Below are 15,989 nucleotides of genomic sequence, written 5' to 3'. Positions count from 1 at the left end.
CTCTGCGGGTCGGGAAGACTGCCGGGTCCGGCCAGGCCCGGGGGCTCTGGAAACCGGGAGGGGGGTGATGGTGCCGGAGGGGCAGCAGCTGGCCGGGCTGCCAGTTGTTCAATCACGCGGGTCTGCCGATCCGCCTGCGCTTGCAGCGCCCCCATGAAATGCCGGTTGGCCTCTGCTTGGTCCCGCTGCATGGCCGCGATCTCGGCCAGCATCTGTCCCAGCGCGATCACCGGCTGCGCCGCTCCCTGGTCAGGCGTCACTGTAGCCGCTCACGAGCTACCGTTGCCGGGTTCTCCGGGAATAAGGGCAGGGACACACGTTGCAATGAGGAAGGGTTTTTATTCTTATTCTTTTTATGGCTCTCCTGAGCACTTGCTTCGACCCCTCCTCCGCGTCCTGCTCACTGTTTTAACAGGGGACAAACAATCATCCTGATGCTGTCCAGCTGCGCTAATTACCTCCCGGCAGCGTTCCCTGAACCACTCCCCCGTTCTCCCCCCTGCAGCTGAGCTAACCACACCCCGCCACCACAGAGACTTAAGAGACTCTGGACACTTTAATGGCAGCCATAAACATCAAGACATACTGAGATTCTGCTTTAATAATGTCCTGCAAAAAGCAGTGTTGGGAAAGTTCACTTTCTCTCAGGGAACTCGAGCTGCGTAAAGACGCTGTGGGAACGCCTCTGCATGAGCGCGTCATGAAGCACGTGTGAAATTCAACCAAAGGCGAGCTTTTTCCACATAGTAATGGCTGAGCGGTATGTGCAGTGTGCCCCCCCCCTTGCACCCGTTTCATTACGGGCAGGGACTCGCACGCCCTATGCGTCGTCTGCTTGGGCTGCTTGGGCGTGGAGCACGCTCAGACTCGGTGAGTCGCGCTCCCCGCGGCTCCGGTCCGGCTCCGGTCCGGCTTGAGCTGGGGCCGAGCGCCGGATGTCTTCGTGGGGATCGCAGGTGGATCTCGCGGAGGATTCCGGGACGGCTGAGGCCTTTTCCCGGCCCTTCACCGGGGGACCCAGGCGCTCGTTTCCGGTGTTGGAGGCGCGCGCTGCGGATTCCTCGACCCCGGACGAGACGCCGCTCTCACGGTCTTCCAGCTCTGAGGAGATGGATGTGGTGAGCGTGAAGGCAGCGGAGGCTGACGTCGAGGCGCTTCATTCCCCCGCTTCCGCCCAGGAACAGCTGGAGGTTCTTACCCGTGCCTCTGACAGACTTCAAACATCAGCTGGCCGGCGGATAGGCAGCAGCCTACTACAACAGGTAAGCTGCAGGCAGGCTCTAGGCAGGTGGAGGCTCTAGACTCCTTCCTTCCCCGACGACGCTGCGTCCGCGGGGCTGCTCGGGGGCAGCCCCGGCCGTCGACAAGCCTGCACCACCTGGCGCAGCAGGAGAGCGTCACGCTGCGTGCACCCCCTCGTCGAGACTGGGCCGTGGCGCGGCACGAGCCCTCTCGTGGCCGGTCTGGTCTGAGGCTTCGTCTAAAAGACCCTGACGCCTTAGGGGTCAGTGTCCGGAGAGTGATCCCCACCGGCGGGGTCAGGGCGTTACCGCATCATTCGGTGCTCCCTTTCCCCTGGTACTCTCCGGGAGTCAGTCCGCTGTTCCCGCCAAGGGCACCGGCATCGCTTTTGGGGACAAAGCTTACCACCACTTGGTTCTTCCACTCTAGCCCTCTCACCGCAGATGTTTACCAAATCCGCGAATGCTGCCCTGGCGCCAGTGTGTCTCCAGGGTGTCAGCATTGTGAGCTTCACAAGCGACGAGTTGATTTTAGCGCCATACGAGCAGCGCACGGCCCAACACCGAGATGTTGCGCCCGTCCACATCACCCGTCTGGGGCTGAGATACAACGCCAGGAAAAGCGTGCTGTCCCCAGTGCACTGGACCACCTTCCTGGGCGTTATTTGGGATTCGACCATGACGCGGGCACATCCGTCTACCGCTCGAGTAGTTTCGACCCTTCTTGCAGTCAAGCCAGGCCAGCCACCCACTGTTCAGTGGTGGTTCAGGGCTAAGAGGTTCTCCCGAGGGGAAACCAGCGCTGTCTGATCGAGGTCACTCGGCGTTGCCTGCGGGCTCTGGCCCAGGGGGTAGGCACCCTGTCGAGTCAGGGGCCGAGGCCCAGGGACTGGAGACTCCATCCCGGAGCGCCCTGGTCCCAGCGTCGCCCGCCTATGACGTACCAGCTCGCCATTGGTTGAATTTCACACGTGCTTCATGACGCGGTCACGCAGAGGCGGTCACGCAGAGGCGTTCTCACAGCGTCTTTACGCAGCGTCTCGTTCCCTTCAGGGAACGAAGATTACATACGTAACCGAGAGACGTTCACAGTTCCAACTAGTTCAGTTCTTTTTTTCCATATGTTGCTGCAAGCTATTATTTTTCAAAATGATTGCCAAAGCCAATAGCCCACAGACAGCAATTATTTCATCAGTTTTAACACTGAAGCTATGCATCAGATTTAATCTTCATATCCAATTTTGAATCCATATCCAACCAGGGTTACATTAGCATTAGGAGACAGCATTTCCCCTTTGTTGCTTTAATGTTGCTGTCCATTCACTCCACACTAGCAGCAGCTGCAGCGTTCACCCCTACAGTACATTCTCAAACACATGCTGCTTGAATGGTCTTTTTAAAATAAGGAATAAAAACATGACAGTTATCATTAAGGCGCAAATGTTTGCAAAGAAAGGTCAGATTCCTCCCATCCTCACCGACCTTGTCAGTAAGTTCATAAAACTCATTTAAATTATTATACGCCGCCTCTTTGCTTCACGCAGCTGTCGCCTCTATTGCTTTTTTTTTTTTGATGACGCAAGCGGCTGTACGACACTGGTGGCTGGTGTTGCCAGATGGGTGTTTTTTCCGCTACTTAAGGCGCGTTTACGGTGTGTTTTCTATAGAAATCTGGCACCCTATTTGAACAACGTTAACCTGAAAAAACGTTCCGTTCATAGACACCAGAATGAACGAGTTCACAGTAACGTTCATCGGGCATTAATACAGTATGTTCAGTTCACGTTCGCCCAAAATATGAACGAGTTCATGAACTATCGTTCAATGAACGCGTTCAGGCACAACACTGGCAAAAAGACCCGGATGAGTGCACAGACCTTTGGAATAAGCACAGGATTAGACCCTCCAGACTTGCATCATGTCCTGGGGGAATTCCAGACATCTCCTTGCGTCACAGGTAACTCCATATCAACTGACAATGAATTGACTATATGCATTGTTACACAAATATGTGTATTAAATAATAAATTGCACCACACTTAAATTACATTTGGTTTTCCCTTTTAAAATGAATTATTGTGTCACCATGCAGGTTTGGTTCAAGGGACTGTGGATTGGCCATTGAAGACAGGGAACTGGATATATTTCCAGAGTCAAGGCAAACACTTCATTCATGCAGCGATCCAGACATGCAGGATTACCTTCAACAGACTGTTCAGCAAAACGTATTGCAGCAGCCACATGATTGGGAGTCAGCCTCAGAACTATATGTCACTTTGAAAGACATAGCCGGTCTATAAATATGACTGACTGCAGCACACTATCAAAGGCCAGATTTTAAAGGAAAACATTCTCAAATGTGGCTTAACTGTTTATTTATGATCAGGTTTAATCAACAATGTTTCATCAATGAATAGCAATAACAAGGATTAAAATACTTGGAACTGAACTGAGCATGCACTCTTTTATGCTTTATGAACTGCACAAAAATTCAGACTTAAGAGTTAAATGCACCCAAACCCCGGAGAGTTTTGTAAGCACACGTGTTTGACATAGGGAATGGCGAATTTCAAGAAGTCAATGCATGGTGGTGGTGTTATTCCAGCAGGTGGAAGTGATGCAAGCCCTGTCGAAAACATCAAGGCATCCTCCAGGGACACAGCAGTCGCCTTTTCTGAATGGGAAACATTAACATCGTTTTAGTGTCTTTATCATTCAACAAGAAAGTTAAGAGTTTGAAATCCATAACAAACCTTCACAATCAAGAAGAAATTCTGCACAAAATCCAAGGGGGTTTGCTTTCTTTCTGCCGACTATTACTTCCTGCTGGACTGAGGTGTGGTCTAAACAGGCTTTCCATGTCGGCAGCTGTCAGGTTTGTCGGAGAGTAGCACAACACGCCAACACGCACGGATGCTGCTGGAGTGTGGTCAAAAATTGTAGACTTGCAAGTCCTTCTTTGAGTCTAGTAGGAACAATGATCATATGGTTTTATTTACAATGGTAATTATACCACAGTCTAAGTTGCCAGTCTTCTGTCACGGTTTGGGTCTGCTCTATGTCTTATTTTGTAGTTTTCATGTCTCTTGTGTTCCTGGGTGACTACACTTCCTGCCTTGTCCTGTGATTGCCTGATTGATTCCACCTGTGTCCAATCACCTGCACCTCCCTTGTGTATTTAAGCCCTGTGTGCCAGTTGTCCTTTGTAGCGTCATTGTCTACTGTCGTTCGTCGTGGGAGCACGTATGGTCTTTGTTGGAATAAAGAGCACTTCATTTCGGAAACCCCTGCGTTTGAGTCCTCCCTTCCTCCCTGCAACCTGCGCCAGCCCGACCCTCTGACATCTTCCTGGGACTGAAAACACTCAACACACAAACAAACTATTCACTAAACACGCTTTACCAGTTGTGAATGTCACACAATCATCTGTAGCCACTTTTAAAGCGTTCAAGTGATAAATCATGGGACTGGAAAGTATGTGTTTTTTTAAACATGAGATTGAAATGTGTTTGATAAATGGAGGCAGAGAACGAGTCTTTAGAACTATTACCTTAAAATAACACTCTGGTTTCGGTGTAGAATATACCATCTGAGGTATTCCTCTACAAGAGTTTGGTTGTCCTCAGAAGTCTTCACATGTATGAAGCATCCAGCAGTCTGGAACATAGAGCTGTTTGCAGAAGTACATTTTGCAGAGATTTGACAGATTCTACTTCCTAGACCTGTTAAAAGGACTGAGACTTAGCAAACCCCGTCCCTGATAGGGTGAGAATCTTGCAATGGTCAGTCAAATAAACCAAATAACAAAATAGGGATAAAATAAATTTTTACTTGTCTTACCGAAGAAATGGTGTCTGAATCTTCTGGTTTGTTTATTTCACTATGACCTTACTCTGAAATTGAACTACGAACAATTGCATGTACTCTTAGTAAACACACTTGAATCTAGGTCACTTCATACCTGATGCAGAACTCTACCTAACTCCTCATCTATGATATCTTCCACAGTGGCACCGAAACTGGGATTCCCTACATGTGGTTTACGGGGTCCTTTGACAGGAAATGTGCTTCTGGTCCCCCGTGTACAATAGACACAGCAATGATCTTTCCTGCCAGGACATATTCATTCTCCCTGACGACAGCTTTCATGCAGAGTACAGAAAAATTACAGTTAAAGGCCATCTTTCTGTTAATTGCAACTTTTCTGTTAGATTCAGGTGGTGGTCCAGGTGACATGACCCCATTATTTTCGTTATATTTCCTTTTTTTTAAAGATTACCTTAAAGTGCTTAATTTTGGCAGAAAGTGGGACTTAATGTACAAAATGAATATGGTTTGCCCTATTCTGCTTTATATGCTTCTAGAACAAAAGGTCTTTGAGTCCCAGTGGTATTGATGACTTCAGATTCATCTGGATACAGAAGGATGAAAGCTCCTTCCTCCAAGTCTTGGTTGAAGTCCCTCAAGACTTGAGCAGTGACGTCAGAGTCGATTAATATGGGAATGGTTTTCCCACGTATCGACTTTAAAACACCCTTCTGAGCAGTCAAGATTAATCCGCAATAGAAAAAAGAAGAACAGTGCTTAATTAAAGTGTTTTTTTCTCTGTTGGCAAATGTTACAGATAGACCCAAAATGGACCTTTCATTCAAAATGTGACTCAAAGCAGAGCAACCATTGATCTTGGTCAAAAAACCAATTGCGCTTTTTTATTCATTTCCAGAGAAAATTCATGTTTAGAAATAAGTTGAAAAGTAAATATGTCAAATAGATAAACTCAGGGAATTCTATGTTGTTTTCTGAGTGAATTGACAACAATACAGAATCCTATTTAATCTCCCAACATTACTTGAAGAAAAACTATATTGTTTGCCATTGAATTGACCCTATCAGGGGGCTTAAGTATGGGGTTCAAATGATGATGGTATGTCGACAGTAAGTCAACACTAGAGTTTAAATAATTATTCACTCTCACTTTGAGCTATATCAAATCACATTTGCTTACCTGCACCTTCCTTTTCTGCTTTTTTCTTCCGGTATTCCAGAAAGGTTTTTGATCTTGAGGTTGGGTTGGAGAGCATGCATCACAGAAACAAAGAAACAAAAGTTACATTACAAAATAAAACACATGGCTGAGAACACGGTTTCGTTGACACATATCTAATCTTATTATCACCTTGATCGTAAATAATTGACTAAATATCTGAATGGAACAGGGGGAGGGAGGGAAGTTTTAGGCAGGGATGTTGTGGTGCCGACGCGATTGTCTGCCAACGATCATAATATGCAAATAAACATAACTAATGTTATATGTCCTAAACATAACTAATGTTATATGTCCGTGGCAACAGGAAATATGTATTTTCTAAAATAATGTTTATTGTTACCTAATGTTAATTCAATCGAATGTGCAGTGTATAGCTAGCATGATAGGAATGACATTTACAACAGGCAGGGTAAACCCACCATTAGCTTCGAATAGGGTTACGTTAACTTACCTGAAGATGGTCCATCAGTCGGTTGAGAGTCTGGCTCCACACTTTCTCCAAGTCTTTGCCCACAACCGCCAACAACTTTTGACCGCAATTATCGCAAAACATTGTTCTTTTCGCCGTATTTTCGCGCCGAATGAAAGTCTAGTGAGCGAGTACATACTTCCTGTTAAAAGACAGTCAGTCCGTCCAATCAGAAGGGTCCATCCTCTGATAAAAAGGCCCTACCCTTTCTGTGAGAAGTTAATTTTGTTGTGTTTTTCTTCTTGCCTTTGTGTTTTCCTATTTGCAGTTGTGTTTTTCCATTTGTTGTTCTGTTTTCCTATTTGTTGTTGTGTTTTCCTATTTGCCGTTGTGATTTGCACTTCAGGGCCTGCGTAGAAATACTATACTATATGAAAGATTTTTATTTTCAAACTAAATTTACAGACATATACTGTTGGCTTTTGAAATTGTCCATGAAGCAAAGAGCCAATATGAATTCGTTGATCCTCTCAGTCATCGATCAATTTATTATAATGTGACAACATTTGTTGGAATGCAGTTCTGCATTCCAAGTATTGTTCTTCGAATCTTTATTCTACTTATTATATTTCTTCCGCGCCTCCTTTCAACTCCTTCACACTTTCAGCTATTTAAACCGTTCCAATATTAAAATGTTCAGCTCACTCAGCTTTCTAGCTCTTATAATTGAATTTATATTAATTAAAATCATAAACTTTTTTAACATGGTTTCCAATGGATTACATTTTCAAATCTTCTCAAAACTTCTTCAACTTTCAACTTATTCAGCTTTTCCAATCTTTCAGCTAGAGACCCCATTTAAACTTTAAAATGTTGACACAAGTCTTAACAATTTCATACAAAAACAGCTTGTTGATATCTATTATACTTTTTCCATAATCACTAATTATGTTTTATTAGTTTTTGGGTCCATTTGGAAGTTACAGTGGAGTTTTCCGGAATGTCCTGGAATTTAGAGTGAGAGCCGTGCTTGTGCTGGTCGGACTCGTATGAGTTTTGAATCCGACAGTTATTTATAGAGATGAGCCGGATACTCGGCTGAAACGAGTATCCGGTACGGATAAAGCACTTTTGCCGAGTACGAGTATTATACGAGTAATACGAGTCAATGGCCGTTTCTCAATACCTAAGACGGCGAGAACGGACTCGCGTTCCCGCGAGAATAGACTCGGGAGACAGACTCGGGAGTCCTGACTCGCAGGTTCGGGAGAACGGAGAACGGTCATTTCCGCAATTGGAACAGCAGCTGACTTGATGACGTCACCACGTCAGCTGGTCTTGCTGATACGTTTTTTATTTTAGTTTTTGACTTAAATATTTTACTATTCAGTCATAAAATTACATTACGTTACTTTAAAAAAGTAGTATTTATAAACTTCGACATAAAGTTGTGTTTATTTTCCTCTGTCGTTGTTGCCTGTTGCTGAGGTGAAATGTATTCTGGGATATTTGGCTCTCACAAGAACAGACGAGCCTGCTCCGATGCATGCCCGGTAAAATGGGCGGGGCGAGTCACATCCGGGTATTATGACCGTTCTCGGCCAGATGCGGACTTTAGAATTGGAACAGTACTCGGGCTGAGACTGATGACGTTTCACGAGTCCACAAGAACAAAAGTCCACACAAGAACGCATATTGAGAAAGGGCCTTCATCTGTGCTCGGATTGAATTAAAGTCCTCATTGGGTAGCTGTCTGTGTCTGCGTTCTGTGATTGGCTGGTAGTCACATCGCCCCTCCCCTACACACATACTGTTTGTGTTGCTGTGTCCCGCTCGGCTCACTCACACACAGAACTCCTCTCTCCCTTCCTCAGTCACCAGGTTTGCGGGTCTTTCCCGATAAATTTAAACGATTTCTTCGCCTTTATTTTTTTTTACTTCGGTTTGTTGTTCTTAACTAGTAGAGTTCAGGTAAACGTGGGGCTTGTTAAGACGTGGTGCTTAAGAATGCGACTCGCATTGCGTCTCTGCCTGTCGGAGTTTTTTTTTTCAGTCGGCTCTAACCAGTTTTTTTTTTACTTCACGCACTGACTTCTCTGTCTCTGTCTCTCTCTCTCTCATCAGTTTTTTTTTACCGTCTGCTGGCTCTCTTCACGCACTCAGTGTCTGACGTTGACTAGTTGTGTTGAATAACTAAATATTAATATTACAAATTAAGCCACACACACACTTACCCTCTCTCTCTCATGATCATCAGTGATAAGAATTAAGAAGGAATGCTGTTTTAACCGCAGAAAGGCTTAAACCGACAATTTACGGGGTAAATCCTTCCTACTTCCGGGTTAGGCCCCGCCCAGTCCGAGTACGGATACGGATACAGATACAAATAATGCTGTACTCGCTCATCTCTAGTTATTTACTTTTTGCGTGAGGAGCCCGATAGTGATACAAAGTCTGCCCCGAGCCCCATAAGCTTCAGTACAAATCTGCCGACATTAAAAACAACAGAAGGTACATGTTTTGTAAACTAAAAATTGAGCAGCAGAGACATGAAAACTACACTCATGTGTTCGGTAGAGTCTTGTGTCTCTCAAAAATCCCATTATTTTTTGGCTACCCCAAATAGTTTTGCTCCAGAAAGCATTTGTTTGAGGTGTGGATTCTGTGTAAATCACTGTGTCTGCCGCTGTGAGCTAGTTAGTTAGTAATTAATATAATTTAAAATCATCAACCTTTTTAACATGGTTTCTAATGGATTACATTTTCAAATCCTCTCAAAACTTCTTCAACTTTCAACTTTTTCAGCTTTTCCAATCTTTCAGCTAGAGACACCATTTAAACTTTAAAATGTTGACACAAGTCTTAACAATTTTATAAAAAAACAGCTTGTTGATATCTATTATAGTTTTTTCATAATCACTAATTATGTTTCATTAGTTTTGGGGTGCCTTTCGAATTTAGAGTGGAGTTTTCCGGATTGTCCCGGGATTTAGAGTGAGCGCTGTCTCAGAACCAGGTAAAAAAATGAGTTTTCAAACACAGAGACATGAAAACTACTCATGTGTTCGGTATAGGGCTGTCAAAAATAGCGCGTTAACGGCGTTAATTAGCTGTTTGTTGTTAATTATGTCAATTTTTTTGACGCATTTCACGCATGCGTAGTGTGACAAATGATTCAGGTCAGGAAAGTGACTCTTCTTCTAGGGAATGCACTTCATCCTTTACAACACATTACTGCCACCTGCAGGCATATGTCAGGCCGTCAGGTTCAGCAAGTCAGAGACCCCCCCCCCCTCTTTGCAGCGCCAGTCGTTCTAATCGCCGCGCTCGACTTCAAGGTGTAACCATTATTATTGTCGTTCGGTCTGAAACAGCGCGCCCAGTGACGGGTGGTGCAGCAATATTGTTATTCGGGTGGAAATCGGGAGAAAGGTCGGTCCGGGAGATTTTCGGGAGGGGCTTTGAAATTCGGGAGGGTTGACATGTCTGGTCATCGCAGCCCTGGACCATCAGGAGCACAAACTCACAGCAGAGTGGGATAAACTGCAGAGGCTCGAGACCCTTCTAGAGCCATGCAGGGAAATCAGTCTGTAACTTATCAAATAACATTGCTTTGATTATTTGATAATAATCTGTGCATTATTTTTTTGATTATTTTAAAAAAAATCAAATATCAATAACATGTATTTATGTAAAAAATAATGATGATAATAATAATTATGTATCTGTGTCCTGTTATTTATTTTTAGTATGCATTTCAGAAAGAAAAAATGGTTAGGATTCAGGTGTGATTAATCATGATTAATCCACTGAAAATTCAGATTAATCTGATTAAAATTTTTAATCATTTGACAGCCCTAGTTCGGTAGAGTCTTGTGTTTCTCAAAATGCTATTATTTTTTGGCTACTCCAATTAGTTTTGCTCCAGGAAGCATTTGTTTGAGGTGTGGATTTTGTCTAAATCTCTTCGCTCTCTTCGCTCATCAGTGACCAGCTGGTGATCGATGGCCATAAAGACGTAGCTCAGGAGTCATCCACTGTGCAGGGACGTGTAGGTTTAACCGTGTTTAGCTAACCGTACATGGACGTGCGTGTCGTGAGTTGGGACGGAGACCCGGAATTAGCAGACCGTAAGTAATGTGGAGGCAGGACGGTTAGATATTTGGGACATGGGAGAGCGATAAGTGCTAGCTAGCTAAACTGCTAACGAGGCTACTCCCCATATATTGGACTTAAACCGGGGGCGTGACGTCATTAAGCAGCTGGTGGAGCCCGGGAAGTACACCTGTGATTGAGGAAGCGAGACGGTAGGATGTCAGCCAATCGCAAGTTTAGCTTCAAGTTAAGTTCAGGGTCCGTGTCGAGGAAGAATGACTGTTGGAGTGGCCGTGTGATGGACGAGCGTCTACACCTCCGACGTTGGAGATCGTCCGTCGCCGCGTTAGCAAAGTATAGCTCGTGAGGTGCTAGGCGGGGTCTCCTCGCTAGCTAGTGAAGTGTTTAGCTAACTTTAGGAACTTTATTAGCTCGTCACCAACCCGAAGGCTTCACCACGCTTCACCGCGCCAGCGAACAACAACAGCCTATACAGCCCGTGATGTGCAGCACGCCTGCTTTCTCCCCCTCCCTCTCCCACACCACTACCCGACGTGAGTAACATCCTGCCACACGTGAATCCATCTTGTCCACGAACAGCAACGTGGCCAGCTGATCGTGGCTCCTTTTTTTTTTTTACTGAACGGGTAAAACCGTGAACTGCAAGTGGACATAATACTGAGGGAGCAGTGTGAATAATAACATTGGACTTTATTCTACACAAGGACCTCTACGTTATGGGTAGTGTAGAGGCCCTTTGCCTCGCACATTGAGTTCCTCTTGGTTGAGGTTTCGTGTGGTTTGTTTTTGACGCGTGACAAATGTTCATGAGTCAACCATAGTCTTTTACTGTCCTTTATTTTGTTCTTCTTCATATATACATACCAATGGCAATCGTTCACGCTTCACCTTCACGATTACCTTCACGTTCACGGTGGAAAAACTATTTCCCTTCCAACACCTGTGCCCAGTAACCCCTCTGATTATATAGCCATTGCGGCCTAATTGAAACACCTCCTCTCACCTCCCTAGGGGGTGGGGCTAACAGACAAACAATAACGAAAATGGCTCTTACAGGTAGTTTTGAATCATGTGATTACATGTTTTGCTGCATTCAGTGTTACAGTACAGTGTTAAGCTTGGCCTGTCGTTTACTGCATCTATGGCTATATGTTGCTTATGACATTACCACGCAGTGGAATGAACGTTGTGGTGGCGGGCGTGGTTTCAGCTCGGCTGCAGGTGGGAGAGAGGGGGAGTGGCTCGGGTAACAGTGCCAGGTGAAAACAATAATCAGCTGTTGGTGATTGTGTGTGTGTGTGTGTGTGTGTGTGCTCTCCGGCATTTAAGTAATGACGAGAGAGGAGGTCGAGTGAGCTGGACGCCGGAGTGGTTTCGCCTTGAAACGAACAAATAAAACTGATTACATTACCCGACCCTGGCCTCAAGTCCCTGTGTCCGGAGCCCGAACGACCCTCGTTACGTACAGTGGCGCCCAACTCGGCGGATGACGGACGAAGGGCAGCAGGGGATGCCGACCCAACCGGCGCTCGCACTGGCGCAGATGATTGGGGAGCTGGCGGGGATCCAACGCGAGCAAGCAGAGGCGAACCGTCAGTTCATGGGGATGCTCCAGGCCCAGGTGGGGAGACAGGCCCAGGCATTGGAGCAATTGGCGGCGCGGTCGGGACTCGCGCCACCACCACCGGGGCCGACAGCACTAATGAGCCCGACCCTCCACCGCATGACGGGGGAGGACGACGCCCAGTCGTTCTTGGAGGCCTTCGAGGCGACGGCGGAGGCATGCGGATGGCCGGCGGGGGAATGGGCCGTTAGGCTGCTCCCGCTACTGACCGGGGAGGCACAAACGGCCGCCATGGGGCTACCGCCGGCGGCCCGGCGGGAATACCCGGCGGTGAGGAAGGCGGTGGTGGATCGGCTGGGGCTGCTGCCTGAGGACCACCGGCGGCGATTCCGGGATGCCAGGCTGGGACCGGAGGACCGGCCGTTCGCCTACGGGCAGCGGCTCCGGGACGCGGCCGCCAGGTGGCTCCTACCGAACGGGGTGGGAACAGCGTCGGAGGTGCTCGGAAAGGTGGTACTGGAGCAGTTTATGGAGGGGCTCCCGGCCCGAACAGCGGCGTGGGTTCGGTACCACCGCCCACCGACGCTGGAGGCAGCCACCACCCTGGCCGAGGACCACCTGGCGGTGCACCCCAGCGGGCGTGGCGACCGGGAGGGCGCGCCACCATCGACCCGGGAAGCAGCCGTACCACGGGGATGGAGCCAGCAGCCAACCACAGTGCGACCCCAACCAGCCCCACGGCGGCAGCCGGGGGCCCTACACCGGGACCCCCCGAATACAGCAAGCCCCGGCACCCTTCCTGACCCACACGGAGGTTCTCAAACGCCAGGGCAGGAGTGCTGGAAGTGCGGGCAGCCCGGCCACCTGCGGAGGGAGTGCCCGCTGATGGAGGTGGGACAGGTGATCCGGGTTGCCGGTGCTCCATCACCCTCCCCCGGCCCGGGAGCGACGTACCGCGTTCCGGTAAGAATCCAGGGGGGTACACGCCAGGCGATGGTGGATTCGGGCTGCTCGCAATCCATGATACACCAGAGCCTGGTTCGGCCCGGGGCATTGATGGAGGCGTCGCGGGTGAAAATTAGGTGTGTGCACGGGGACATTCACGAGTATCCTATTGTGGCCGTTGAACTTAGGTTCAGGGGGAAAAAATATAGGATAAAGGTTGCGGTTAGCTCCCACCTGACGCACCCCGTAATCTTGGGAACGGATTGGGAGGGATTTAACACGCTAATGGGGCAGGCGGCGGGGGTGCGTTCACGACCGACAGGGACATGCGGTATGTGTGCGGTGCTCAGCGGGGGAGAGGGGGAACCGGCGGTGCCTCCGCTGGAGACGCCGGCGGTTCCCGAGTTCCGCTCCATGGAAGATTTTCCACTCGAGCAGTCTCGTGACGATACTCTACGCTCAGCCTACGACCAGGTGATAAGAATTGATGGTCATTTGGTGCGCCCTGACGCAGCCGCACTTCTCATTGATTAGGAACAGACTGTATAGAGTGAGTCGTGACACTCGAACGGGGCAGGAAAACACACAGTTACTGGTACCGAAAAGCCGCCGGGAAATGATTTTCCAGGCGGCTCACTATAATCCGATGGCGGGTCACATGGGATACGGGAAAACACTAGACCGGATAATGGCCCGATTTTATTGGCCAGGCATCCGGGCGGACGCGCGCCGCTGGTGTGCGTCCTGCCCGGAGTGTCAGTTAGTCAATTCACCAGCCATACCACGTGCCCCGCTGCGGCCGCTACCGTTGGTGGAGGTCCCGTTCGAGCGCATCGGCATGGACCTAATCGGGCCATTTCACCGGAGCGCACGCGGATACCGCTTTGTGTATCCTCATGGATTACGCAACTCGGTATCCGGAGGCAGTGCCGTTGCGCAATATCTCGGCAAAGAGCGTCGCACAGGCTCTGTTTCAGGTCATCTCCCGGGTTGGAATCCCGAAAGAGATTCTAACAGACCAGGGCACCTCGTTCATGTCGCGCACACTGGGAGAACTTTACGGGTTACTGGGCATTAAGTCCGTCCGCACAAGCGTTTACCATCCCCAGACTGACGGGTTGGTGGAGTGGATGAATAGGACGCTGAAGTCCATGATTCGTAAATTTATTAGCGACGATGAACGTAATTGGGACAAATTGCTTGACCCTCTGTTGTTTGCAGTCCGGGAGGTCCCCCAGGCCTCCACGGGATTTTCTCCCTTTGAGCTTCTGTTTGGCAGATCACCAAGAGGGGTGCTGGACCTTATTAAAGAAAGCTGGGAGGAAGGTCCGAGCCCCGGAAAAAACGAGATCCAGTACGTCCTGGACCTGCGAGCAAAGCTCCACACACTGGGGAGGATGTCACGAGAGAATTTGCTCCAGGCCCAGGAACAACAACAACGGCTGTACAACAGAGGAGCCAGGCTGCGAGAATTCACACCGGGAGAAAAGGTACTTGTATTACTTCCTTCTTCCAACTCAAAACTCCTGGCTAAGTGGCAAGGGCCCTTCGAGGTCACACGCCGGGTGGGGGATGTTGATTATGAGGTGGTGCGGTCTGACAGGGGCGGTGCTACACAAATATACCACCTCAACCTCCTGAAAGCCTGGAGGGAGGTGGAGTCTGTTTCTCTGATTTCCACAGTATTGGAAAGAGAGGACCTGGGGGCGGAGGTGCCAAAAGCGGCTAATCCCACCCCGCTCCCGTGTGAGGGTCGTCTCTCTGAGGACCAGAAAGCAGACATTGCCCAGTTGCAGGAGCGGTTTGCTGATGTGTTCTCCCACCGGCCAGGCCGCACCGACCTGATAACGCACCGAATCGAGACTCCCCCGGGGGTGACGGTAAGGTCACGACCCTATAGACTACCCGAACACAAACGAAAAGTGGTCCGGGAGGAATTAGCAGCTATGTTGGAGATGGGAGTAATAGAAGAGTCCAACAGTGCGTGGTGCAGCCCCATCGTTCTGGTGGCCAAGAAGGATGGGACTGTGCGGTTCTGCGTGGACTACCGCAAGGTGAACGACGTGTCACGATTCGACGCCTACCCAATGCCCCGGGTCGACGAACTCCTGGACCGGCTGGGCACTGCACGTTTCTTTACGACCCTGGATTTAACTAAGGGCTACTGGCAGATTCCCCTGTCGTCAGAGTCCAAAGAGAAAACAGCTTTCTCCACTCCGTATGGTTTGTACCAATTTACCATGCTTCCCTTTGGCTTGTTCGGTGCCCCGGCCACATTCCAGCGGCTCATGGACAAGGTGCTGCGCCCGCACGCCGCATACCTGGATGATGTTATTATCCACAGCACCACCTGGGCGGAGCATGTGCGGCGGGTGGACGCGGTGCTGGGGTCGCTGAGGCGAGCCGGGCTCACCGCCAACCCGGGGAAGTGTGCAGTTGGACGGAGGGAGGTACGGTATTTGGGGTACCACTTGGGGGGGGGGCAGGTGCGTCCTCAGGTGGACAAGACAGCGGCAATTGCAGCCTGCCCGCGCCCCAAGACGAAAAAGGAGGTGAGGCGGTTTTTGGGGCTGGCAGGTTACTACAGACGGTTCATCGCCAGTTTCGCGGACCTCACCAGCCCCTTGACCGACCTGACCCGGAAAGGTGCGTCAGATCCAGTCCAGT

This window comes from Pungitius pungitius, chromosome 21 (genome assembly GCF_949316345.1).
Source record: "Pungitius pungitius chromosome 21, fPunPun2.1, whole genome shotgun sequence".
NCBI lineage: Eukaryota > Metazoa > Chordata > Actinopteri > Perciformes > Gasterosteidae > Pungitius > Pungitius pungitius.
This window is presented reverse-complemented; position numbering follows the sequence as displayed.